This window comes from Maniola hyperantus, chromosome 2 (assembly GCF_902806685.2).
Source record: "Maniola hyperantus chromosome 2, iAphHyp1.2, whole genome shotgun sequence".
NCBI lineage: Eukaryota > Metazoa > Arthropoda > Insecta > Lepidoptera > Nymphalidae > Maniola > Maniola hyperantus.
The window spans coordinates 3430121-3455178 of record NC_048537.1 but is presented as its reverse complement, the minus strand read 5'-3'; the positions used below and the strand labels follow the sequence as shown (position 1 = coordinate 3455178).

The 25058-nt window shown below is 37.7% G+C and overlaps 1 protein-coding gene and 1 long non-coding RNA gene across 2 annotated transcripts in view; both read right to left on the bottom strand.

Annotated features, from left to right (window-relative positions):
* Positions 1–25058, bottom strand: part of egr (TNF superfamily member 12 eiger) — a 56208-nt gene that overhangs the window by 24132 nt on the left and 7018 nt on the right. The window lies entirely within an intron of this gene.
* LOC138404306 (uncharacterized) lies at positions 6188–9808 on the bottom strand. The gene is made up of 4 exons (XR_011238306.1): positions 9450–9808; positions 9141–9335; positions 8380–8435; positions 6188–7808 (listed from the first exon to the last, which is right to left on the bottom strand). It is a non-coding gene; the product is annotated as an uncharacterized lncRNA (long non-coding RNA).

Here is a 25058-nt window from a genome sequence, read left to right as displayed (position 1 = left end):
CCACGATATTATTTATTTCATAATTCGGTGTAATGAAACAAATTTAGGTCTGTCTCTTGCCTATTACATGATGTTTTCTCAGAAACTTACGATTCGACATTGAGACGTCATATTCTTTTACGAGTAGGTACTTGTAAATGTTCTATTGAATCTAACTAAGTAGTGCTATTTTTTCTTTTTGTTCATTTATTCTAGAAAGTTTTGTTTTGTCGCAGCATACTGTCCGAATACAGAAAAGACTGGGAAGTTATTACATACCAAAAGTAACTACCTATATGTAGTGTATTACTACCTACTGATCAAATCCACAGTCTATGAAATGGTATCCATTGGATTAACCATCTGTTTTAGGTAAAGCTAGCAATTGCAAACAAATCAAAGAACATACGATGTTATTTTATAGATTTCTAAAATGGATTGTGTGCAAGCAATGTCTTCTGGCGGGCTAACATAATCCAAAGAAACACTAGTGTTTATATTTTCTAAATTAAGTACGAGTACATACTCGTAATCTACTATATTAATGATTATGTTTATCATTGCTTCATGCATTGTAATCAGAGCGTGTATTTTCACTGGCAACGCATCAACGCACGAAAATGGGCGTTGATCCTTTGTTTTTCAGGTTCATTGAACTTGTATCAAAATATTTGCTAATCTGAATACACTACAAATCGTACATCGAATACATAACTCACGCCGGCGTGACCTGTTTACCGGGGAAACACATTTTCGCTGTTTTCGATTTAATAAACACGACCTAATTCACCAAAAACATAATGAATTGTGTACACATAATGAATTTGTGTTTTTTAAATAATTATTAACTATTTTCATACTTTATGTAGGTATTCCAGAACGATGTTCATAACGCGGAGTTTTTTCAAGAACTCAAGTTGAAGTTAAATTAAATTTATCGCTTCCAAGTTCGAGGTATTGGTGATTCGTAATTTGCCTACAAAAAAATTCTCAATTCCGATGATCGGTCAACAACTTTTACCAAACTTTTAACATTTTATGTTATTTCCGTCGCAGAATAGTCGCCACTTTCAATATTTATGCTTTTTCGCAACTTTTCGCGGGCGATGCCGTATAGAAAGTAGAAACCAAAGATGTATGTGTTTAATAAAAACTGCCATACCCCTTCCAGGTTAGCCCGCTTCCATCTTAGACTGCATCATCACTTACCACCAGGTGGGATTGCAGTCAAGAGCTTACTTGTATCTAAATAATCTCTACATAGTATAAAATAAAGTCACTTCCCGCTGTCTGTCTGTATGTATGAACGCGTAGATCTTTTAAACTACGCAACGGATTTTAATGCGGTTTTTATCAATAGATAGAGTGATTCAAGAGTGGGGTTTATAGTTATATTTTGATATTGGTTTGTGTTAATTTGTTGAAATATGACGATATTTGAACAAAATGTCGGAAGAAATCAAGTTTCCATCGAAAATTAACAAATATTACGCGCAACAAAACGAGACGGAGGCGGCGGCGGTGGTCGCATTTATAATATTAGTACGGAAGTGACACTACATAAGTATCTACATTGCCACCCATGCGAAGCCGGGGCGGGTCGCTAGTAAATAAAATAAATAAATAATAAACCTACGTATGGTCTGTTTCGGGTTTTAGCAGCCCCAGTTTCAGACACCTGCAGTCAATTAGTTTGATGCTGTTTTCCATCTCGCTGTAGGTCAGCAGGGAATGAGGAAATGAACCGGGATCCACTTACCCGTTCCATTAGAGCTATTGCTCTGCGCACTATGTGAATATCGTGCCTGAATTGCGAATCATTTTGTTTTGTTTAGTGCTTTAAAATTTGTGATTGTTGCACGAAACTTTTCAGGAAAGATATTAGTAGATTAGTAACCAAGGGGATAAAGCAGTGTCTTCTGTCGCGGGTGACGATTTAAATCGCGAGCGTAACGAAGGACCTGAGGTATACCCCCGAGCGTAGCGAGGGTGTTAAAAACTTAAATCACGAGCGAAGCGAGGGAGGGAGGGAGGGTTTCCTGAGGATGCTCCGGTGTCGGGGCGAAACGTGCGTCGATTGTGTTTGGGATTTGTGTGGTGCTGCGTGGCGGTGGTGCGTATTGCTTGCCTGGTGGCTGCTTCTTCCTGCATGTTTAGCAGTGGGAGAGCGGGCGGTGCATTTCGCATGCTGCATGTTGCACCATACAGATTCGACCTGTTTCAGCGGATTAGAGCAAATTAAGCTTTTGGTTCATTGAATAAAACATCTGACTGACGCTAGAAATCAACCAACGTTCCGTAAGTCAATGCCGCGTCGTAGGTGGGGCATTGACCCGAGTTTTGCACGCTATAGTATAGGTACATTGCGGGGTTGAAAGATACGAAATCACTAAAAGTACCTACAAAAGTTATTTGTATTGGATTGTGTTTAGGTAGTATAACAATAACACTAAGTTTTTGCTAGCGTTCTGATAACATCCTGTATATTATTATTGTACCCGCACTTCGCACAATTTCTGTATATAAGCGTGACTTAAAATATAACTTTTCTTTTATGTTAGATACTATAACTTCTCCACCCGGAAATCAGGAAATATCTACCTACACATTTTATTTGATATTCCAGAAGTACGTTACATCAAAGGTTAGGCAAATTAAAGGAAATCTGATCTCTCAAGCGTCTCAAGGAAATAATTTGATTCGAAAGCGTACAGAGACCTTGCCGTTTCCATCTGAGAATAGGACGCACGCCCACAAAGTTCATACTTCATGTCATAAGCCATAAAGACTATATAGGGCTGTCGTTTCAAGTCAACGAAAATATGAATTTTCTTCCTTTAGGATAGGTATTCTTACTTGAGAGTGCGATCTAATTTTTTTGGATTTAGGTATAAAGCTATAAACATCCCAACCACTATTGATAAGCCTATGCTGGCCCCACCTCTATACAAAAGCCTCGTCTCTTAAAGTCTGTATTACTCTCCGTGCTTTCAACTATCTCTATGCCAGAAATCAAGTCGATTGGTTGCTTAGTTAGGGCGTACAAACAAACAAACCAACACACTTTTGCATTTATAATATAAGTATAGATGAGAAAGTGTGTTTGTTTATTTGTATATAGTATAGATGCCATGTAACTTAGATATCAAACTCTGTTGTTGATTATACACATCCAAATATTTTTCTCGAAATAGATCCAGGTTACATGTCGATGCTTTTATTTCACCAAAGAGCTCGTGATGCATTGTAAAATATCAAAACAGCTTTGTAAAGTTCTGTAAGAACGCGTATTAGTCGAAGGGTAAGAAAATAAATATTTTTCAGGAATCAAACACTCCTGCACCTTGCATTCTAAATTAAGGAAAGCATAAAAGGACGATGACTCGCTTGTTCAAGCAATCAAACGAACATGGTCGCTAGCTATGGGCCTTAAAAGAAGGCTCAAAGTCACTCAGAGGGCGATGGAGAGAGATAGAGTAATTTCTTGGAGTTTTTCTACGTGATTAAATCAACCAGAGTAACCGACATAGCTCAGTGGGTTGCGAAGCTGAAGTGAAAATGAGCGGGGCACTGAAACCTAGGCACCCAGACGTTGGGATCCCAAGGTGCTAGATTGACAACCTCTCACCAGAAAGTGCAGAAGCACCCACCACTAGGTGGACAAACGACATCAAACGAGTCGCAGAATCCGCTGGATTCAGGCAGCGCAAGACCGTTGCATGTGGAAGTCCCCCACAAGCGACCTATCTCCAGCAATAAACAATAAACATCTATAGGTTGATAATATTGATGATGATGATAATCAAAAGAACAATCGGGTGATGGATCAGATATTACGAGAATTGTATAGTTATAAACTACATACAAGTTAGGCCCATGCAGCGCTGGGGGAACCACCGATGCATTGCCAGCTTTTTAGAAATTCCCCAAGCATGTCTCCACCATATACAGGAACCACACGCAGGGCTGAACTGGCTTCATAATTCCAAATAAAAGTTGATAGAAATCTATTTATACCTTAAGAAATATCCTATTTTTATTTTATTGAGTCGGCACCCTGAAACTGCAAAGCAAAGCAGTCCTCATTTTTCAATCGAATAGAAAACGCTTTGCGCTACACACATCCCGCCCACGACACTGTGAAATGGCGTGTGAGACGACCAACTCGGTTATTTCATTTCTAATACCTAGTATAAAGTTTATTTATATTAAATGTAGGAGGGAACTGTTTATTTTATTCTACCGTGGGAGAAACATATACAAGGAAAAGTTATTAAAACTAATAGCCGACTGATATTGCCATCGAAATATAAACTGTAGGGCGATTGTCTAAAACCTGCAACAATCATTATTACAATCTCAATTGTTCTGATTGACTGAATTTGTGCAATTCTTGTTGCAACAATATTTCTATTCAATATTCAGTAATAGGTACATAGGTACCTATTACTGAATATTCTTGGGAAAAGTGGAAGTTCGCCAGTGAGCCGTCACTTATTTACGAAATTGTTTTTATCTGCCTTTTGAATTTATTATTTCAAATAAGATTCATCAGATTCAGACAGAGCAACATGAAAGAATTCATTTTTGATGCATTTCTTTGTAGGTACCTATTTCTTTTCTGATGTATTTCTTGAAAATGCTTTTTAGCGGTCATTTGGGATCGATTGAACCTACTTACTTCAAGTTTATATTCGAACAGTTATTCTTACTGAATAAATACCTACTTATCTTGAGGAGTATAAAATGTAATATGGAATTATTATATCAAAATGTGAATAGTAAGATAGAATACCTAAAGGTGGTTTCGGATATATTAACATCTTTCGACACAAAAGGATGTCTGTCCTACGCAAATATTTACATAACAATCCAATTTCTTTTCCTTGCCATAATAATATGATCGCCATTTAAAAGTTGAGTTTATTTAGGCTTACTACCATTTTTTTTATGACTAGTTAAATTGTTTTAGCAAAAAAAAATCAGCCTTGGTGACCTAGCGCTAGTATATACGTGTGTAGGTATTCGCTCGCATTAATCTAAATATATAAAAGGAAAAGGTGACTGACTGACTGACTGACTGACTGACTGACTGACTGATCTATCAACGCACAGCTCAAACTACTGGACGGATCGGGCTGAAATTTGGCATGCAGGTACCTATTATGACGTAGACATCCGCTAAGAAAGGATTTTTGAAAATTCAACCCCTAAGGGGGTGAAATAGGGGTTTGAAGTTTGTGTAGTCCACGCGAACGAAGTCGCGAGCATAAGCTAGTAATTAATATTAATGATAAACATCATTTAAATTAAATTAATAAGCTATAATTTTATTTTTTCATGTTGTTATTATGTACTTAGTAATCAGTAGTACCTACTGATTGCTGATTCAGTACCCATATTATAAATGCGAAAGTGTGTTTGTTTGTTAATTTATTGGTTTGTTAAGATGTGTTTGTTGGCTAAGATGTGTAGAAATTGTTATGAAGGTATCTCTTTAACCCACGCTGAATGATCACTTTTCTCTTTTCCCACTCATACACGGCAATAAGAGTATGAATAAGGCAGTGGTCCGACCGCTCGCCGGCGAGAAAACGACACTGTAGGCGATTTTCTCTCTCAAGAAACGCACAATAAATGTTCATTCCGTGTACCTAAGCGAAAGAGATGCATATATCAAAAGTTGCTCTCTGACTGTTCACACTGCCGGCAACGACTCGCTTTACTAGTTTTGTCGCTGAGCGACGAGCTTTCAAAAATAAAGTCGCTCAGCGATATTCGTTCAGCGATGCTCGCTCGCTTGTAACGCGCGCGCAGGTTTGCACAGCAGTGTGATTCTCTAAGGTAAAATAATATTTACATCGGTCGCACATCGGATGTTTCCTTAGATGTAGCACATTTGTTATTCTATTAATCGCGTTCGACTCACCTTTGCGACACTAGCGCTTCACGAGCGAGTGTGATCGATGTAGGAAACGGGTTTTTGACATTTATGTATGGAATTTGCTATTCTAATTGCTCGCCTTCGACTACATCGTACGCCCTCGCCTTCGATTCTATGTGTCAAACGGAAAAGCGTCTCCGGTGTAGCTTTTCTCTACGATGCACCATCGATGCACGAGTTAAATTTCGTTGTAAACATAGAAAAACTTTAAAAGAAAGGTGAAAATGTGAGTTTTATCTTGTTATTTTCTATAGTAAGTATAATTAAATGATAAAAAAAATATCTGAGTTAACTATTTATCGTTTTTCACTTCAGATGGCTGCTCCCTCAGCTCAAGTACATTTTTCTTATTAGAAGAAGCTAAACAAGAGGAATACAAAATAAAAAGGCGTGCAAAAGGTTGTCAAATACGTGGTCTTCGTCTGCTCTCGACAGACGTATTATGTAAGAATATTTAGTATCACGGAGGAACTTGTGGCAATGTTAGAAAGGGATTTGCTCCCCTACATCAAGAGCTAGTCGTGCAGTGGTGTATGTATTATTTGGAGTTTAAAACGAAGATTTAGATGCCTTCTAGTTCATAGCGATTATGACCCAGGGATGGTGGCCAGAAGATTCATTATACTTAGCATGTTGCATGCACGTTTTACACAACATACTACAACATTACCAGCGTTGTCATTTCCAAATGACATAATCCGAGAAGAACATACGATAATGAGCATGCTGCAAAGGAATCCTCGTCAAAGCAGAGCAGAGGGCTTAGAAGAAGGACAAAGGTGCCGAGAACTCCTTGCTAATCGCTCGTGGCGTGCAAGACAGATGCAATAATAAATAAAAGAGTAGATTTAAATGATTCTCAATTTCAAAGCCTTTATTTATTCCTTATCTTAATCTTAACTATTTACATATATTTTAATGTTATATACATTTTATATCTTATACCGTGTGTGTGTTAGTGTTTTTCAATAGTTAATTATAATATATTTTATTGCATTTCTCGTTCATTTGTTTTTAATATTTGTGTGGAAAAGATAATAAAAGTGCAATATAAACTTAGTTAACATTTTTTTTACCATAGAAAAACAGACAGGTTTTGTTATAGACTTTTGGTAGAAAAAAATTAAATAATTCCCACAGGATTTAAAAGCTTCTCAACTGCTAGAGGCTCAGGAATTTTAGTGTCTTCCACTGCTTGAGAAGAATTCATGATCATCGTGATCAACCCATAGCCGGCTCACTGCAGAGCACGGGTCTCCTCTCAGAGTGATAAGGGTTTTGGCTATAATCTACCACGCTGGCTATGTGCAAATTGGTAGACTCGCACACCTTTGAGAATATTATGGAGAACTCTCAGACATATGCAGGTTTCCTCACGATCTTCTTCTTCACCGTTAAAGCAAGTGATATTGGATAAAAAGCACAAAACTCCGAAAAGTTAGAAGTGCGTGCCCGGGATGGAATTCCCGACCTTCGATTAGAAGGCGGACATCCTAACCACAAGTCTATCACAGCTCACGAGAATTAGTTAAATATAATCTCCCTGATAGCCTAGTGGTTAGGACGTCCACCTTCTAATCGGAGGTCGGGGGTTCGATTCCGGGCACGCACCTCTAACTTTTCGGAGTTATGTGCTTTTTAAGTAATAAAATATTACTTGCTTTAACGGTGAAGGAAAACATCGTGATGAAACCTGCATGCCTGAGAGTTCCCCATAATGTTGTCAAAGGTGTGTGAAGTGTACCAATCCGCACATGGTCAGCGTGGTAGACTATGGCCAAAACCCTTCTCACTCTGAGAGGAGACCCGTACGTACTCTGTGGTGAGCCGGCGATGGGTTGATCATGATGATGATGATGATGAATCTCCCTTGTGAGTTCTTCGCCTGCAACAGCCACAGTTGAGATATTATGAAAGAGTTGAAATAATTAACTAGTCAAAAAAAATCCGTAGGTATATTTTATACTAGCTTATGCTTGCGACTTCGGCCGCGTGGACTACACAAATTTCAAACCAATATTTCACCCCCTTAGGGGTTGAGTTTTCAAAAATCCTTTCTTAGTGGATGTCTACGTCATAATTATATAGCTATCTGCGTGCCAAATTTTAGGCCGATCCGTTCAGTAGTTTGAGCTGTGCTTTGATAGATCAGTCAGTCACCTTTTTCTTTTATACATAGGTATAAAAGCTAGTATAGACTAGCTGATGCCCGCGACTTCGTCCGCGTGGATTTACGTTTTTCAAAATCTCACGGGAACTCTTTGATTTTCCGGGATAAAAAGAGCCTATGCCACTCTCCAAGTCTTTATCTATACCCATGCAAAAAATCACGTCAATCCGTTGCACCGTTGCGACGTGATTGAAGGACAAACCAACAAACTAACAAACCAACAAACAAACACACTTTCGCATTTATATAATGGTACGGATATAATATATAAAAATATTATACACACCGCAGGCTCGAAATAACTCTCCAAGTGTGGTAAACTTTCATCATTTATATATCATTCTGAAATAAGAAAAAAAATAGTACTTTATATTATTATTTTAAATAATTTTCCATATTAATTACGTACCCATACTATAGCCATACCTAATACCTACTTAAACTTTAAATGCGAAAGTGAGTCTATCTGTCTGCTAGCTTTTCACGGTCCAAAAATTAAACCAATTTCGATGAAATTTGGTGCAGAATTAGCTTACATCCCAAGGACGGACATAAGCTAGATACTTTTTATCCCAGAAAATCAAAGAGTTCCCACAGGATTCTTAAAGGGCCATCTATTTAACCCACTTATGCATTTATTTGTAATTTGGTACAGAGGTAGATTGCATCCCGGAAATTGACATAGACAACTTCTTATCTCAGAAAAGCAGAGTTCCAACAGGATTTAAATATTCATTTATAGAGATAACATAGATAACAGACAATTCAAAATCTTCCTATCCTGTTGCAAAACTTTCTCCACCCATAAGAGAAACAATTATTAGGTATTTGCTCAAGATTATTTAGATCTGCTACTGCTATATTTTCATCCATACCACTGCCTGTTCTTTCTTCTAACAATAACCATGCTACTGCATTTTCTCTTTGCATCATCTTTTTTATCTTTCCAATACTGTATTGTATGACAACATTTAACACTAGGTAGATACTAACATTTATACTCTGCTTAGAAAGTAGATTGTGTCTTTGAAAATAATATTTACATACCTTTTGCTATTGTTGCCAAGTTTTGATGCAGCCATTTGTATTCATCCAATATTGTCCAACTTCTTGGTGATGCTTGGTGACTACGGTCTCTAGCAAGGGCAGTGCGAGCGTGCCCAGTTGCTAACCATGGTTTTTGCTCCATAAATTTGAACAATTTTTCAAGTTGAGCAGTGGATGGGGCAATATTGCGAGGCACTGAAATTTATAATTAAATCATTGGTCAGCACCGAAAGAACAGTTTGATAGGCAGTCTGACACAAGTTTAAAACCACTGATATCGGAGTAAATTAAGTTTAATTGAATACTTACTTGTATTTTAAAACAAAACACGATAAAACGACGTACAAAGACGAAGTTCACGCACTATTTGTTGAGTTGTTGTGACGACCAATGAAGTCACCATGGCAGTAAAGGAATTATAAGTGCTCCACTAACCACTTGATTTATTACGTGCAGTTTGTTTTAAGACTAGAGTTTTTTGTCGAGTAATCGTTTTTCAAGGGTGTAGGTGATCATTAATTTACCAATACCATTTTTAATTTTGTGCTGACTGACATCTTGCACGGCGGGAAGCAACTTTTTTTTTAATGATGCAAAACAAAGGCAAAGGTCTCCTGCCTATGTCCAAGATTTTTTTAAATAATGATAATTTCTCATAGTATTTTGCATTTATTGCTTTAACTTTGTATAAAAATAGCAAAGGTAATCATAAATGAATTTTAAACTCACTATAAATGCCATATTTCGTAATCGTAACTTTTTATCGGTATGAAAATAAAAATAGGATGACATCACTGGCTCATCCGAGATAACATCGTAGAGCCCGTCTCAACCATAAGATCGCCGACGAGCTTAAAGCCACTACAGAATCACTAATTTACAACCGTTGCTGGCCTGGTCGATCTGTACGATGTTACCTCGCAGACCGCATCGATGTTGGCAACGTTGAACCGTTCTTTAGAGAATCACATAGCAGGACCGAGCGGGCGAATGGCGCGAGTAATCGCTCTTCGCACTTGCACACTCGCTTACAGGCCTGCGACAAAACTATCGAAACTACACACTCGCTTCCCGCTGATCGCCAACTCGTTTAAGTTTCTAGTTCTGCTCGTTTCTCGTTCATCGTCGGCGTTCGGACCACGCCTTAGGTAATGTCTGGAAAATGCCGGCATTCGAGACACGTCGCATAGCGCCGCGACACAAATATGCATTCTTCATTGACATAGCTCCCTGAAGCCGCCGCCGTCTGAATAATAAATATAATGGACTTCAGGGAATATTGGAAGGCAGCATATTGTATGAAATTGTTTTCAGCGTTTATTAAATCAATAAATGCTATAACAAATACATAATTTTATTAATGAGTGTCTAAGTTTTTAGAAATATGATGATGATGAGCCCATTGCTTTCGTTTTCAGCTTTTTATTTTTAGGGTTCAATACCTCAACAGGAGAAAAAGAACCCTTATAGGATCAGTTTGTTGTCTGTCTGTCTGTCTTTTTGTCATGTCTGTCAAGAAATACACTGTCCTTATAACACATGTAATGTAATAATTCAAAAACCGTGAACTTGTAGTTACAACTTAGATCATCATGATCAACCCATTACCGGCCCAACACTGAGCCGGGTCTCCTCTCAGAGTGAGACGGTTTTAGGCCATAGTCTGCCACGCTGGCCCAATGCGGATTGGCAGACTTTTGAGAACATGGAAACTCTCAGGCATGCAGGTTTCCTCACGATATTCAGTCACCGTTAAAGCAAGTGGTATTTGTTTTAAAAACGCACATCCCTAACTCCGAAAAGTTAGTGGTGCGTGCCCAGGATCAAACCCCCGATCTCCCGATAAAAAGGCGGACATTTTAACCACTAGGCTATCACCGCTTTATCCACTAGGCTAGCAATGCTTACTTATAACTTAGGTACATCAGAAAAAAAATTAAGATTACCGAGTGGGGTATTATAAAGGGTTCTAAAACAAATTTTTATCATCAGCAGAACCCTCGGTGCGCGGTCTGACTCGCACTTGCCCGGTTTTTTATTTTACCTACCGTCATTTGTTATACTTACTAGATACGTTAGTAGGGTTGTCGAGGGGCTATTATTTACACTACAATGCATCTACATGATAAATGTGCTCAAGGTATAATAAAGCACATTTTCACGCAACTGAGTGCGTCCTTTGATGTAGCGCCGTCGGGGGCCATAGTGTCTATTCAGACGGACCACAATACACACACTACAGCGACGGCAAAAATGTCGCCGCGCAGTGATCTGAGATCTCATTACAGTTACCTGAAGTTGCGTTGTCGTAGCTGCTACAAATGGTAACTACTGCAACGTGGTCGGCCGCTTGCGTACAGTACGCGGCCGAAAGTAATGTACATCGGCCTTTAGAATGATATTTCGGCTTAGTAGAGCGTTGTCTCTGTCACTCATACCTATTTATGACGTTTTGTCGGTCTGAACGACAGGGACAAAGCTCTACAAATCTGATATTTCCTTCTAAAGGTCGATCTACATTAAGTACTTTCGGCCGCGTGCTGTACATGATTTTTGTATAGCTTTGTGACGACAATATTTTTGCCTTTATGATGTGATTATGGCACGTCTGAAAGGATCCTTAATATTTACTACTTAACTACTGAATTAACATTGTTATTGATATATTTATTTAAGCTTAAACAGATTACTTAATGTGGACATCTTGATTGATTGAGCCTGAGGGCACACTGAGGGTGTGGCCTACTTGCGATCGCTGGTCAAGCAACGTTGACTCAGGTCCGTAACTGAATGGGTAACAAACTTTGGAAATCTTTCTAATAATTTCTAAGGCTTATATTATATACCTCTTCATTTTTAAATCATAGTACCTACCTAGTGATTTTTTTTGGAAAATAATGCGGTAGGTAGCTGGGTAGATCCTTTTAAAGAACTCGCGAATGCGAGGCTGACTCATGAAGAAATATTATATTGGGCAAAACAAAGAATCTTTCTTAATCTTCCGTGATAACAGAAGCAGTTTTGCTGCCTAATGCAATTTTTCTTAATTTATAAACCATTAAAGTGATAGATGTAAGTAAAATATAAAGCCCGTTCGCTCTTTACGCAGATGGATGCCCGCTTTGATCTCTACGCCAGGGTCCCTCACTTAGCAGCTAATTGAGTGAGTAAAGCCTTGGACAGTCACGACGCGTCGACGAAATTGACGCGTGACCGACTGACCGTAACAGCAAGGGTGAACGCTACGGCCTACGTCACGCTTAACTAATGTACTATTTGTAGAGATGCATGTACAAATTTGCATAGGCGGCGCACGATGAGTGGCGAGCCACAATGCAAGCTTGCCAATTCACAGAATTCGTCTCCGATCTCGTCTCGCAATCGCGTATTTAGTATAAGATTATGTACAGTACGCGGCAGAAAATAATGTACATTACATCGACCTTAAGAAGAAGATACTAGATTTGTAGAGCATTGTCTCTGTCATTTAGACCGATAAAACATCCTATAGGTATGAGTGACAGACACAAAGCTCTACAAAGCCCAAATGTTATTCTAAAGGCCAATCTACATTTCTTTCTGCCACGTACTGTACGACATGTTGATAACATTAACAGTGAGTGGGCCAGGCCGCGATGGTGAATATGTAAATGTACGATAATTCAAGACGCTGTATGAAGCTCGTTAAACTGCGCAACAAGACGTCAGCGAACGACGGCAGCTACGCTGCTCCAACACGCGCTCTGCAGTATAAAAGACGACGTTACAGTTCTTCGTATAATCTAATATCTTTAGCTGATTTAAAAGGCAAATAAATCTCAAAAAATGTTGTAAGTAGGGAAATGCGCAAGCGTCGTGCTTTGCCAGCTTCTCTTAAATATTCTAAGTTGTAAAGTTTGGTTTACTTGTATCACAATTTGATTATTCATTTTCGGTAAGAATGTCCTGTGCACCGTGTAGCGCATTTTCACACGAATTGTTCACCTTTTAAGTGATTAAGTCCATCATCGAAGTGTTACAGTCAATACTTGGTTACGCAAACTTCCCATCGGGGGTAGTTAGAACTCCAAAATACCCTTCTGCATTTCGCCAATCCCGGTGGATTCCTCTAGATCTTCCTCGGCCTCTATTGTCATCCGGTTTACTATCCAGTCGGGGCTCTTGTACCCTCCATATTGCACCCGTCCTAGACCATCGCATTCTTGACAGTTCGAATGTATTATTATCATTAGTCATTAATTAAATAACATTATAAGTTGTGCTTGGACGCCTTGTCGTCGTGCATCACTGCGGCCACGTGTTGTGTCTATCCAAGCCTTTAAAACTAATTGAGCGAGTAAATCGCTGCCCGCTTGATGTTATCAATATCTGCGGCTTTAACTGAGCCTTTTATTCCATGACATCAAAGAAAATCTGTAATACTTATAAAAAACCTGAGAACATATTATTATTATTATATTAATCAAATTGATATTATACCTTGGTCCTTACTCAAATAGGCTTTATTACTCGATCTTTGTCGTGAAAGGTGGTTCGGTATGATCACGAAATCAAAAGTTATAACGAAGAAGTATTTGCGTTTATGCTAGTGATAAAATTTAGTACAGATTCCGAATAATAATCATAATCATAATCGACACACTAGAGTGTGACTGCGTTTTTCCGACTTGAATTGATTTTTAGGGTTCCGTACCTCAAAAGGAAAAACGGAGCCCTTATAGGATCACTTTGTTGTCTGTCTGTCTGTCGGTCTGTCAACCTACAAGGGAACTTCCAGTTGACCTAGAATCATGAAATTTGGCAGGAAGGTAGGTCTCATAGCAAACATTAGGGGAAAAATCTGAAAACCGTGAGTTTGTGGTTACATCACACAAATAAAAATTAAATTGTGGTCATGAACTAAAAATTAGTATATTCAATTTTCGAAGTAAGATAACCATATTAAGTGGGGTATCATATGAAAGGGCTTCACACGTGCATTCTAAAACAGATTTGTATTTATTTTTATGCATCATAGTTTATGAGTTATCGTGCAAAATGACATATAGGACTGCAGTACGGAAAGTGCGCGAGTCTGACTCGCACTTGGCCTGTTTTTTGATAGAGATAGATTTCTACTAAAGATATAGCTCTAATGTGGAGCTGGTATAGTTCGTGGGTAGTGGCGTCTAGGTCATAGAGGCATTAGATTAGATTAGATTTATTTATTGGATGGTTGCATTAACTCCCGCAGTTCACATATACATAGATGTGTGTAGCAATTTTTGCAATGAACTAACTGTGACATGTACATTTTAGAGGCTTGCAAGAAAGCTGCCGAAGGCGCAAATTTTGATTAAATGTTTTATTATAGAAATAAACGTTCAAAAAACATAAAAAACAGCGACTTTTAATGCAACCACTCAATATTTATTATAAGTACTTGTACCTTTTTTGTACTTACAGTATTTATTGTAAGTACAAAAAAGGTGTTACATATTAAGCAGGTACATGCCACAATTTGCCATACATAGGTACATTAAAGCACAGCTTCTCCTTTCGAAATAGTTTAATATTCATTTTATTATGACCTACCAGTAGTAAATAGGCAATCTACTCTGCGGTCTGCCTAGACTAGGCAGTTAAGTAGGTTACCTAGTCTAGCTCCTAGTGCCTACCCTGATTTCGAAAACTATGCAGGCCACAGTTTGTGGTATTATCATCATCATCAGCCTGTGTAATGTGGATGTCCTTGTCCACTGTTGGCTTGGACGAGGTAGGTTAAATCGTCCAAGGTGATAGGCCTTCCCTAAAGAGCGCCACCACACCCGGTCCTCAGCCTTCCCCAGTTCGTGGTATAGAGATTCATAATAGAATTTCATGAAAACGCGGTAGGTAATACAGTTCCTAATAATATTTTGAATTTAACCCGTAATAAAGCTGTTATTACTTATTATTATTATCTGGGATGAGTCAATGAATGAATATTATGTTATATTTATCTATACCAAGTAATATCCCGTGAAGTTTCCTGTGTTGTGACGTTTTCAGTGATCTCATGAAACCGCAACACGCCACTTTAGACCAATACAAAACAACCTAACTAATTTTTATACTATCTATTTGAACCTTATTAAATTATATACGTCTGGCTGGATGAGGAAGGCTAAGGACCGGGTGTGGTGGCGCTCTTTAGGGAAGGCCTATGTCCAACAGTGGACATCCACAGGCTGATGATGATGATGATGATGATGAAATTATATACGTCATCGGTCATATAAATCATAATAATATTATACTGTTTAGCTTAAAATAAGCTAGTAGATTAAGTTTAGGACGTAGGTAGCGGTTCTAATTGGAAATTCCATTATGAACCAAAAGACAAAATTTTTTTTTAATGCATACCTACTTACCTATTAACGAAGTACCTAACCATGTAGGTACGATGAAATTTTTGATGATTTTTTTTGAATATTCTAATAAGTAATAAACATACCATCTAGATTTTTAGGGTTTCGTACTTCAAAGGAAAAAAGGAACCCTTATAGAATCACTTCGTTGTCTGTCTATCTGTCCGTCTGTCCGTCTGTCGTGTCTGTCAAGAAAACCTATAGGGTACTTCCCGTTGACCTAGAATCATGAACCTCAGTGTAAGATAACTATACCAAGTGGGATATTAGGTATAATATTAACTTATTTAGGCTTCATCAAAATTATTTGGTACCCATGTTGTTCCCAAATGATACCTAACTCCCACTGGGCCATTGACATCTGTTACGTAACTAAGCCTATTCATCCTTTAGAATTAGATAATAATGTATTAATATAGAGGTGGTCTGCGGTGAGGTGAGGCTGACGCCAGCCGTGTGCGCGCAAATTCACGTTAACCCACATATTCGACCGAAATAGAACGCTCGCGAATGTTTCTCCTCAAAATTCGTGTTTGGAGATCGAAATGCAATCTGCACAGGCTATTTTCGGCGAAAATGTAAATACGGACGCTGAGTTGACTAATTGGAAACTTGATTGAGGCTGCGCACTTTGCTTTTTAGCTCATGCCTATTTTCAAAGTTGCATTATTACGTAAGTAGATAGGACCAAAGTTAGTTATAATGCGTAAAAAACGTAGATTTAGGTTTTTAAAGATCCCGTATAGCCTATGTTACTCAGGAATAATGTAGCTTTCTACTGGTGAAAGAATTTTTAAAATCGGTTCAGTAGTTTCAGAGATTACCCCCTACAAACAAACTTAACGACATTACCTCTTTATATAACAGTATAGATAAAGATAATAAGCATTGAGCTATTTCAACTAGGCAAAAAATATCGACCTTTAGAAAGAGATAGTGGTTTCGTAGAGCGTTTGTCTCTGTCGTGGAGACAGACAAAACGTCACACAGGTACGAGTGACAAAGAAAACGCTCTACCAGCTCTACAAAGCCAAAAACTCATACTAAAGGTCGAAGTACAATATTTCTTACCGGTTACTGTATGATTGTATCATAGATATATCGCTACCTTCCTAATAAATATAAATAAATATGATTTACGAGCACCCAGCAGCGGATGCAGGCGGTAATAACCATTTCGCAATCCAAATATAAACATGCACAACCTTGAACTACATTATAAACATTTAGTGCATATTTTAATGAGTAGAGGACTTATTATGTATTACATCGATTTTCTTCTTCATTTTTTTTTTATTTATTCAGATTTCAGATATACAAGTTAGCCTTTGACTGCAATCTCAAATGGCAGTAAGTGACTTAGCAGTCGAAGCTGGAAGATGTGAGAACTATAATAAGCTCCGAGCATAGTTCGTAGTTTTAGACAAAAAGTCGTTTCAACCTTTACCCCCCGTTCCCACTTGTCGTTTGTCGCTTGATGTTCCAGTGGCAGTACATTTTGACACAAAATCGGTTACTGACAAATGTGCATAACTTCATATAAAATGTTCTGCCACTGAAACTGTCCGTATCCGACAAACGACAATTTGAAATGGGGGGTTAGGTGTAGACATATACATTCTACAGCTAAACAGATTTCTTGAAAGAACTTCCACAACACTCAGTCAGTAAGAAATACTTAATCCTCAAATTGTTTAAATTCTTAGAAGACAAAAGGATTCTTGACTCACAAAGCAATGGAATTGTGAGCAATGTGCAAAGAAATCGACCTTAATATTTTGATTGACTCGATGAAACCGTACATTTAGGTCAACATAACAACTTTTAATAAAGAGAACTTAATAAAAAAGCTGGCTTTTATTAAATTAAATGGGTACACAGTATAATACCTCTTTTATTTCTTTTAAATAACCATCCATACTTCAATACTTCATATTATAAATGCGAAAGTGTGTCTGCCCGGCCTATCCGCTGGACTTATTTTGACGAAAGGTATACAGAAACAGCTTGCATCCCGGAGACGGACATAGGCATTTTATGCCGAAAAATCAAACACTTCCCACGGGATTTTCAAAAAATCTAAATCTATGCGATAAACAGCTAGTTGGGTACATTTTAATAGAGGATATAAACAAGAATAGTTTTCCTACATATTATTATTATCCATTCTGTCCTCCTCCAGACAGCAGTGGCCCTGGGGAGTGAAGCATCAGAGATAATATCAAGGAACCTTTCCGTGCAGCTATGTGCTATGTACTACATAATGGCCCTGCGATCAATAAAGCCTTCCCTGCGGCGAACTCGCATTCTACGGCCACGTTTAATTGCAAATCTTCAATTCTCTACATATCTCGCAGTAAAGGTAAGATGTACTGAGTGAAGAGCGGTGATAGCCTGGTGGTTAGGACGTCGGCTGCTATTAAGGAGGTTGGGAGTTCAGATCCAGGACCTCTAACTTTTTGGAGTTATGTGCATTTTAAGCAGTTAAATAACATTTGACTGCTAGGAATCTTATCGGTGGTAACTGGTAAGTGATGATGAACTGTTGATAATACGGTAGAATCACTACCCATCTTATAAATGCGAAAGTGTGTTTGTTTGTTGGTTTGTTGATTGTATTGGTTCGGTCACAAAGTAAGCATGTCACCCTTGTAGAATACAAACCGCATACAAAAATGTCTTTACTCTCTACGTATAAGCCCTCTTAGGCTCTTAATTAGCCGCAATTCAGGAACTCTAGTTGAAGAGGTAGTGTAAAATTTTGAAGAGTGCTTAATAAAATCAGAACTTTTTCACTATGATTCTTCTAAGACATCGAAATAGTTTGTCATAGTCACCGAAGACGGAATTATATATATTAAAACTTTGTTTTTTTGATTCACCAAAAGTCCTTCAGTCTCTCCGGCCAATAAAATCGAATATGGCTCGGATTTTGTTTGATACATAATATAGTTATAAAATCATGTATTAATTAAATGATTATGTACTTAACTTGTGTGTTGTGCGTGTTATTTTATCTGTATATAACCTAAAACAAAATATAAAGTGCATATTGCTGTAAAACATCACTATTATGATAAGGCACTATTACAATGTCATTCGTTGGAACGTGGAACATATTGTTACGAGTACATACAATATATTTTCTGTAGGTATTTTCAAGTCCCAGACAGTCGTCTATGTATTTGATAAAGATCACTTGTTACAAAGACTCGTGTTGGACATCTAGTTACGTAAACTTTCAACGTCTCTGCGTTTTAATCGTTACATTTTCCTGTCAAGCAGAACAAAATAACATACAAAATGTACGCAATAAAACACGGCTTATCTGAGATTTAACTACGACGAACTAGAATACGTTTACAGTTACTTACAATAATGCGATAAAAACTGTAAGATTACAAAAAAATCCTGACTCCTGACAAATAATATGTCAAGATATTTTATTGAAATATGTGGGTATGTGAAAATACAAAAGAGGAGAGGAAGACCAGAGAAAAGGTGGATGGATTGCATCTAAAAGGGGTGGAACTGGACAATGCGTTGACGCATGACAGAAGCGAGTGGAAGAAGAAAACAATATTACATTGTGTCGAACCCACGTGGAATAAGACCAGACAGAAGAAGAAGACTATCTGTCCACGGGATAAGAGAGAGTAATAGGTAAGTAATAACGTCAAAAAGTTGCTCGTGACTCCGTTGCAAGAGTAGAAATTCAAAACATAATTCGCATAGATTAAAAGATTACCTGAGATATTGATTCAAAGAGTACCTACGTGGAATGCAGAACTTTGAACTCAGTTCTAGACGTTGGCAGTGGAATCGACGCTTCATAATATTTTTTTGTCTTTAAGTTTGTCTTTGAAGAAAATAAAATATTACATCAATTTTACTTATTTATTATCAGTGTAGTTATGCCAGTTGAATAAACAGAAACACCTATAGTACGCTGTACGCGACAGGTGGAGATAGCAATCGGGGAGGGAACGCCCCGCACACCCAAATAGCCCCCACGTGAACCCGGTTCGGGTGTACGGGTGTATGGGGCGTGCCCCCTTCTCATACCCCGATTGCCATCTCAACCTGTCACGGTCTATACTATAGGTATTTCTTGACTGTAACGGTCCTTTATTATGCTTAATGTTTTTGCCAACACAATATTATATTAAGGATAAATTATTATTTACCTTTCAAAGTATCTACCTAGTACCTACTACTTATGTAAATTGCCAGATTTTTGTTTTCGAAATATTCACAAGGTAGACAAAATGAAGTGACCTTACATGAAGAATCATAACCCTACTTTATAGTATTTGAATTAAAGCCAATTCTATAAGGATACTTCCTATGAAATTTTTAAACGCAAAAGTAGGTATACATGCATTTAATTTATTTGTGCTACAAATATAAAATTAAAACCCAATGTCGAAATTTTTCCGCGTTTCCGATTACACAGGTTAAAGTGCGACCCATTGTTCTTTTTGCTGTTATTACAGTAAAAATAGGTACCTATATCCCTCCTAGGTATATCGTAGATACAAACCGCAGCTATTCATAAATGCCTGTATTAGCTCAAATTAAGCATGATTCATTGACACCAAAGCAAACAATGGCCTGCATTAGGCATCGTAGGCGTTAGTTTATTGTGATGCGGGTGGCAGTCCAGTGGTCACTTTGAAGTCATATTGCACTAGCGTATAATAAAAGTAAGTATATAAAAGTCGTGCGAGCCATAGAGAGGATTAGTTGGACGTTTCCTTGAAGGATAAGATTCGGACAGAGGAAGAACCAAGGCCACGACGTAACCTAAACTCTCAGCAAGCTAAATTGGCAGGGAACAGACTATGCTTATCGTAAGGGCGATGGTCATTGGAGCCAAAATGTCCTGAAGTGAGACTTACTAAAAAAAAAGTGGAGGTAACGTAGATCCAAGTCGGTAATTGGATGGGTGACTGAATTAGAAGGTCCGAATTTTCCATTTTCGATCCTTCTGTGCCTCGGAGATAACGTTATGCTGGGTTGGGTTACTATCACTAAGATCTAATAAAATAATCATTATATCTAAGAGTACTATTAATCAAGATGTACGCCGAAGGACGTGGTGGGTACCGACCACATTTTGCTGTATCTCAATTCCTATCCCATCCCACTTCTGATGTCGTATTTAAAACGCCGCGTTTCAAATGCACCAGTGTGATTTTAATTGGATATGTGAGTGTAATCCGGCCTGCTAACTCGATTGTGGACTGTCCGCTTCCTCACATCATACCGCGAACAATACCCACCCTCACTGCTGTGATAACCATCTTAGGTCATGAACCCATGACTCAACGTGACAAATATTTTAAGTGCTTCTAGAGATGTGAGATCAGCATGGATGTAATTCGTACTAATATTATAGATACGAAAGTGTGTCTGTCTGTCTGTCTGCTAATTTTTCACGGCCCAACGGTATAACCGATTTTGATGAAATTTGGTACAGAGATAGCTTACATCCCCGGGGACGGACATATGCTACTTTTAATCCCGGAAAATTAAAAGAGTTCCCACACAAAACTTAAATCCACGCGGACGAAGTCGCGGAATCTAGTAAATAGTAATTCTTATAGGTAGCCTAAGCAGACGAGCTATAAGCGTGTAAGCTGTTTACAACTACTCATAATATTTTCGTTTTTATGTTTATAATAATAAGGATTACCCAATAATAACAGCTGCACACTAGAATTAGATGAACTGAATGACGGATTCAGTCATATTCTTTTAAATTACTTAATTTGCTAATGAATTATATTATTACACATAATAATTATACGTATGCACGCTCAGGTACAGCATTATAGGTTTAGGTTAGATAGCTAAATGTCAAGCTAAATCCTGTTTTTAATCGTTGAAGAACGAAAATAAATAAAATTTATTGCTTCCTCTGCTTTTCTGTCTTTAAGTACCAACCTAGTACCTACATTAATTATTAAAGACTTAATTTACTTTTTGGCTTACCTCATCCATACTAATATTATAAATGCGAAAGTGTGTCTGTCTGTCTGTCTGCTAGCTTTTCACGGCCCAACAGTTCAACCGATTTTGATTTTGATGAAGTCAGCTTAGATCCCGGATCCCGGGGAAGGACATAGGCTACTTTTTATCCCGGAAAATTAAAGACTTCCCACAGGATTTTAAAAAAACCTAAATGCACGCGGACGAAGTCGCGGGCATCATCTAGTAAAATATAATAATGGTGTAAGTACTTATGACCCTTAGGTATTAAAACGTATCAAATCAAATCAAAAGCTTTGGCCAAGCATCTGCTCAAATTTTTCCACGGGCTCTTGTTAGGTATTTACTTAATATTATTAAGGTTCCGTACCTCAAAAGGAAAAACGGAACCCTTATAGGATCACTTTGTTGTCTGTCTGTCTGTCTGTCAAGAAACCTACAGGGTACTTCCCGTTGACCTAGAATTATGAAATTTGGCAGGTAGGTAGGTCTTATAGCTGGCATTTGGGGAAAAATCTGAAAACCGTGAATTTAGGGTTAGATCACACAAAAAAAATTAAATTGTGGTCATGAACTAATAATTAGTATTTCAACTTTCGAAGTGAGATAACTATCGAAATGGGGTATCATATACATTACACCTGTACATTCTAAATTATTTTTATGCATTATAGTTTTTGAATTATCGTGCAAAATGTCGAAAAAATACGACTGTGGTACGGAACCCTCATTGCGCGAGCCTGACTCGCACTTGGACGGTTTTTTTAATCTAAATCCAAAGACCTAGTCACGTTCAAAGTCTTTTGTTCTTAGTAAAGTAGGTAAGCAATAAAGACTAAAGTAGAATCTCGAATCTATTATTTTATTATATCAAAGCCAGAACATAAAATCGCCGTAAAAACAAAAAGCAAACATTCAAAACGCCTACGTTACATCCATTAGATATAATAAAATATTAACGGTTTCACATTTGAATGAAATAGTACATATCCATAAAATAAAAGATATATCATCTAGCAAGCTTTTGCGAAGGATAACTGACGTCTATTGAACAGTCTAAAATCTTAAGATAAAAGACAAAACCTTTTGCATTTACTTGTGCCCTTTTATTTACTTTGATCTACTTGACCGCAGACTTTGAAAGCCACCTGAGAATTTTTCAACGAATTTTAAAAACGATTTTATTTGCAAGAACATTATTATTTAACTACGTATGTATATTTTATTCGATTATTCAGAAACAAGCTAGCCCTTGACTGCAATCTCACCTGGTGGTAAGTGATGATGCAATCTAAGATGAAAGCGGGCTAACCTGGAAAGAGTAGGTACGGCAGTTTTTATTAAACCCACCTCTATGGTTTCTACACGGCATCGTACCGGAACGCTAAATCGTTTGGCGGCACGGTTTTGCCGGTAGGGTGGTTACTAGCCGTGGCCGAAGCCTCCCACCAGACCAGAAATTTAGAAATTATAAAATTCCAAACCCCTGCCGGGAATCAACCACGGGAGCTCCCACTAATAAGAAACAGCGCTTACCACTGCGCAAGGGAGGTCGTCATTCTTTGCCTGACAGATTTTGACTGACTCTCATATCCAAGCTCTCATATATGTATATATCTATTAGATATTCATAAACTATCGCAGTGTACCTACACTAACTAAGTAGGTACACAGTTAATAATTCAATGACAAAATAAAGTTCAAGAACCCCGACTGGGTAGGTAGGATTATAAATGCTAAAATGTATTTGTCTGTCTACTAGCTTTTCACGGGCCATCCGTTTTCGCTAATTTTGATGAAAGGTACAGAGGTAGCTTGCGTCCTGGGGAAGGACCTAATATTGGTCCCGGAAATTCAGAGAATTGCCCCGAGAATTCATAAATAGCTTAAATAAACGTGGACGTAGTTGCTTGCATCGTTATTGGTACGTAGGTGATATTCCTTTGCATCCTGAAGATAGAGTAGGTATAATTTTCATCTCAGAAAATCAAGGAGTTCCCATGAGATTATTAAAATATTAAATCCACGCGGACAAAATCGCTGGCATTATCTTCTACCTAGTCCTAGTAGGTATGTAGGTATGTAGTCAATAAAATTTAGATCAACAAATTCAAATAAGTTTTAAACTTTAATTAACAAACGCGTAATAGGGAAACTCAGTATCCTAAATTCGGCTTCTCTATTCTTTTTCTTTACGGGATAAAAATACCATATAACATCCTTACCATAGGCATTTATAGTAGGTAGGAGGCAGGTAGGTACCTCGGTGGCCAATTACTGGCGTTTTTCCAATGAACGTTTGTAAACTCGTGCCGAATGGATCTATATTTAATTCCGTCGACTAATATTATGTGCCACCTCTCTGACTTTAGTCGATTTAAATACTGGTCTGAAAAAGGAAAATGCCCATAAATTTTTACGATCTGACTGATTTCTAAAGCTGCGTAGTAGTTAACATATTAATTTGGTATCTCAGCAAAAAGTAAGGTAATTTTGATATGGACGTACAGCTGATTATAGTCACCTATAGCTGTTACAGCTGAACTACAATAACTCTTGTATATATTATTATATTCGGTAATAAATTAAATTTTATTTTTCTTTTAGTGTTTGTGGTTATTGAAGTCGGTTTTTAATTTTGGTTGAATTTTTTTATTTATATTTTCTTGGGAATAGTATTAGAAATCACATCATGCATTGCCAGACACTTTATATGGTGACAACCCCCTGCCAGACACCCTGAAAGTTCATCTCAAAAACTAGACTAGTTAGCAATATGAAATTTCAGTATAGCCATATACCTACTTACTGTATTTAAACAACAAATACTGAAAACAACGATTTATAAAATAGTATAAACTATTTTATAAAAGCTGTGACCAAAACAAACGAACATTTTTTGGGTTTTTCTCTCACGGTTTATTGCGATGTTCTAGCTCGGAAAAGAAATATTTCATTCACCCAAAATGTTCATAATTAAAAGAGCGAGGCCCGACTCGCCTCAGATCGACGTTGGATCAGTCCGAAAGGGAGTGTAAAAAGTTAATGATGTTGAACGGGGAGCTCATTTTAATCACCGCCTAATTTCTCACGGTGGGTTGAGACTTGAGACTTGAGAGATTCGTTATAATATTTTAATAGCTTGTTTAGATTTTAGATTCCTAATTACGCCACGCTTAATGGGGCGACTAAATGAGTCACACGTGTAACGATTTTGTCAACACATTATTTTATAACCTACCTATTCTATAACAAGTAACAACTCCTTAATTAAAATAATCATTTGTTTTAAAAATGCTAAACATGAATAGGAGCAGGTGTTACTTTTAATTCCAAGACTTTGGTTACCTACTTATTTGTAAGAAGAACAATATTCGAGTTTGTGGCTCAAAAAAAATAGTGCTAGAACGCAAAGGACTCCTAGACCGAGCATAGCAAGCAGTAGTGGTTAGTCCACAAAATAATGTGGAGTGTGTGACTGTCTATAAATGTTCGAAGTAATAATTGATAGCTGGTGGGCACAGTTTACGACAGA